Raw genomic sequence first — 4,979 nt, forward strand, 5'->3', positions numbered from 1 at the left:
ACATTGGGACTGTTAGATGATAAATTTGTATTGTTTTAAGCTACCAAATAAGGTAATTTGTTACAGCAGTCATAGAAAACTAATATACATGACAAGGGAATATAAAAGCACCCAGGTTTGCAAATAATATTAAATAAGTCGGAGTTAAAGAAAATAATTGCATTTAGAAATTAACTTCTCAACAATTTCATGCTACACTTTCCAAAAAGAAATCAACAAACAAATTCAGCTTCTAAAAGAACATGAGAGAAGACAGTATTACATGCCAAAATATGTAAGGAATTCATCCATCTCGAGCAAAAAGAAAATAATCTGATTAAAATATGGGCAGAGAAACGGAATAGACATTTTTCTAAAGAAGACATACAAATAGCCAACAGGCACATGAAAGTTACTCAACTTTATTAATTATGTAAATGAAAAATCAAAGCCACAATGAGATGTCACCTAATACCTATTAGAATGGCTGTCATCAAAGAGCTAGGACATAACAAGTATTGGGGAGGATCTAAAAAAAAAGGGAACCCTTGTGCACTGTTGATGCGAATGTAAATTGGTGCAGCCACTATGGAAAACAGAGTAGAGGCTCCTCAGAAAACTAAAAGTAGAGCTACCATGTAATCCAACCATCCTACTTCTGGGTCGATATCCAAAGAAAATAAAACCAGGGTCTTGAAGAGATATGTGCACCCCATGTTAATTGCAGCACCATTCACAACAGCCAAGATATGGAAACCACCTAAGTATTCATCTATGGGTTAATTGATACAGGAGGTGTCACACACACACACACACACACACACACACACACACACACACACACAGAGGAATATTATTCACCCATAAGAAAGTAGGAAATTCTGCCACTTGTAACAACATGGATGAACCTAGAGGGCATTGTGCTAAGTGAAATTAGCCAGACAGAGAACGATAAATACTGTATCATCTCACTTACATGTGGAATCTAAACAAGCTGAACTCGTAGAAACAGCATGGTGGCTGCAAGGGAGTGAGAGGTGAGGAAATGGGAAGATGTCAGTCAAAGGGTACAAATTTACAACTGTAAGATAAGTTCTGAGGATCTAATGTAGAACATGGTGATTGTAACTATATAATATGCCATAACAATACTGTATTGTATATTTGAAAGTTTTAAAGAGAGTAGATCTTAAATGTTTGTAATTATATGAGATTATATAACACTACTCCAGTAACCATTTGGCAGTACATAAGTGTATCAAATCAACAGGTTGTACAGCTTAAACTTACACAATGTTAAATGTTAATGATATCTCAATAAAGCTGGTAGGAGGGGAACCCTATGAAATAGGTAGTATTACCATTCACGTATTATGTGATAATACCAAGGCACAGAGAAATTAAATAACTTGCCCAAGCACTGACTTACTGGTACATCTGAGTTCTGAACCCAGTAATCTGGCTCCCTAGTCTGTGCTTTATTAACTACTGTGATCATTTCCAAAGTATTTGGGTAATAGAAATTTAAAAACAAAGAAATATTCTCTGAAAATTCAAGTTGTATACTTATGGTTTGTGCATATTTCTGTATTGAAGTCTGTGATACTTCAAGTTTTAAAAATTTACTTAAAAATCTACTGAAAAAAAGAGCTCTGGGAATTTTTATTATGCTAGGATCAAGAGGAATATAAAACCTGGGTTGTTGGCTTCCATCACACTCTAAGCAATTAATACCTGAAACAATGAGGGAATAACAGATGGTTGCAGGTGTGAAAGGAGATAAGCAAGATGATAATCAGAATAGCAATTTCTTAACCAGAAACCCTTTGTTCAAGATCAAAAGACCATATATATTTAAAGACAGAAGAGAAGAACTTGTGCATAAGGAAACAAACTTAAAAGTAAGCGTCCTCATTATTTGGCAACAGATGAATCTAAATTACATATCGGAGTCTGGAGGTGGGGTTGGCAAACTAGAGTCCATGGGCACATTTATTCCACTGCCTATTTCTGTAAACACAACTTTAGTGGAACATGGCAATGTCTCTTCATTTATGTATCAAGCAGTTGGGACAGAGACTGTATGCTTACCGAGCCCAAAATATTTACTGGCCCTTTATAGGAAAAGTTTGGTGACTCCTGGTCTAGAAAGAGAGGCTAAAAATTTGAAAAAAACACGTTTTTAAATAAAATTTTGTGAGATCAGATCCATCTTTTTTTCCTTTTCTTTCTTTCTTTTTTTAAAGCCAACGTGACTGACTTTAAACGTCTTCTCTAATTCTCCTAGTCTTTGTGTGAAGGCACAGGTGTGCACTTAGTGGTAAATGCACTTCAAAAGTCAAGGCCACTTACTGTTAAATTAGAATTGGGGGTTTAAATATAAAATGCTCTAAATAAAATGGAGATTAATTAGGAATTCAGATACATTAACATTACGTGAATGGTCAATTAAATAACTAATTATGTTGAAAAATTAATTGCCTGCTCAAGTACAAGACCACACCCCACCACATATCCTTTCCCAGCCCACACAGGTGTTCCACGTCTCTTAGCCTTCAAAAACGATTTGGCATTCATATGTAATGGTTGGAATAGCAGGACACACTTTCTTAGCATTCAAGTATCTATTCATTCTACATGTATATAACAAATGACAATTTTGCGCCAGGAACTATGTTGGCATTTAGGAATACAGTGAAGAAAGATGGCCCCCGACATCAAAAAGCTTGCCCTTGCCTCCATCCCTCCCTCCCTTTCTGTTCCAGATATTTTAGGTCCCACTCTAAAAGCTACACATTCCTATGACACTTAGTTTTGATCTCTATAAAAGAATGGACAAAGAAAGAGAAGTCGCTACTGTTACAACTGATGGTGAAGGAAGACTGCCTGTCTTGTAAAACATCTGCCTGGGCCCATTGGTTTTATGTACCCTGGCTGGTTCTCAAAATGGTGTGGAGGAGAGAAGCTGGAATTAAAAGGAGCAAATTTATTCTGCATAACTAAGTATCACCAACTTTTGACTCCACCTGGTGACTTGGGAACTTTTCTCTAACATTTGGGAAATTGAGATGAAAGGTAGATTCTGATTAGTGTAAGAGTGAACCCAATAACCTGTGAGAAGTTTGAGACCCCAAAAAATACATAATGAGTGAGTGATCTACATACACCAGGAATGTCTGATCAAAGGCAGGAATTTCAGAATAACATCTGATATTCAAGTTTAGTTGGTCCCTTGTCCTGCACTACAAGGAACTTCCACTGTTTCTAGATTTTCAGCTACTTGACACAACAGCATATGCTTGTGATTCTGTTGGGAAATGAAGGAAAAATGTCTACTCTACCCTTAGGGTAAAGCCCTGAGAACCAGGAAGAAAGAGGCAGGGGGTTGAAAAGTGCTTCAGAATAGAGCTAGAGTTGAGGATGCAGGCAGCCATCTGCTAGGAGAGGGCCAACGGCAGCAGGAATTCTTAAAAAACACTAGAAATGACACTGAACTCCTCACAGTGTGTGGGAATGGGGTCTTGAGTTGTTTATTCTGGAAATAAAAGAGAAAGCACCCAAGAAGCCCTAGGGAATTGGAAACTTTCCGCTTATTATTATGAATCCCATTTTTGTTTCAAGTTATACTTCTTTAAACCATACTGACCTCTCCCAACAGAATGAAAGCACATGTATTTACCTTTCTATTTCTCCTGTACTGAGTTTAGTGCATTGTAGAGCAGAGGCTCATTAAATTAAGGAGGGAACAGATTTCAGGAGCAGCAGGGAGACTGCGTAAAATGATGATCTTTGTTTCAACGTAAGAAGCAATATAAAATCGGCTGAGGGCTAAATAAATTACTTTTGTCTAGTTGAGTTTCCCTAACTGCAAACAGTTTCTCTAAAGTTAGGACTGGGAAAGTATGTCAGAATGGATGCTCAGAATAATTGTGAATGGAGTTGGAAATGAAAGAACTTTTTCTGTAGCACAACTTCAAGCTGGAAGAAACAAAAATTTTTTTAAAGGAGAAGATACTCTTGCCATTTAAATAAAGAAAAAACAGGCATCCCTAATGCTCATTTGACTTATTCTAGGGATTATATATGATATGGACCAGAGATTTCTAAATAAGGCTGCATAATAAAATCACTACAAACAGATTTGTAGGTTTATTGAAAATACATGCTCAGATTCAACCTCTGGAGGTGCTGTTATTCGTGGCCTATGTAGAACTGTGAAATTTATATTTTTACTGCATTTCCCATAACACAGGAAGATCCTAGAGGAAAGTTTCTACTCCGACTGTCTTTTTAACCCCAGGGTTGGCATGATTACTGAATTTACTAATAATGTGTTCACCAAGTAATACCCGTCCCTTGCCTTCATAAATTCAAAGTTTATCAATAAAATCAGTTTAATCTAGTCTAATTTTCATCTTGTTTTCCCTTAAATGAATCCTCACATTGCCAGTATTATATATACCTAATACACTCTGCATCTCGCCCAATAAGCCGAAAACTTAGGGAATGGCTAAAATAAGGCTCTCAACTAAGAATAAACATCAGTAGCAAAAAAGGGCAAAAAAGAGTAATGAATAAGTAACTTTTTTATTATGTTATTAATAGACAAGATGATATTAGTAACAGCAGCACATGTAACAGAAGAAATATTGTTTTTATGCTTCAGATTTTCAATCTGTAACTGTGTTCTTACATTCACCTTAAATTCTAGTAGATCAATCAATCTTTGGATTGATAGAGATAGGTAGAGGTAAAAAAAATAGAGATAGGAATCTTGAAATTTAAAACATGTCACACATAAATTCCAGTTACAAAAAAGAAAGGGAAATACAGATTTTCCATTGTAAATTCTTCACTTGTGGTTTTACCTTAAAGGTAACAATGCCAATTTGGGGCACATAATTATGTGGTTCTGGTTCAGATGATGATATAATAAAGGTTGCTTCAGTACTTTCATTCATCATCTATGCATGAGCTTCTAAGTTGGGCCATCAGCTTTA

Source organism: Rhinolophus hipposideros (genome assembly GCF_964194185.1).
Source record: "Rhinolophus hipposideros genome assembly, chromosome: 16".
Lineage (NCBI taxonomy): Eukaryota > Metazoa > Chordata > Mammalia > Chiroptera > Rhinolophidae > Rhinolophus > Rhinolophus hipposideros.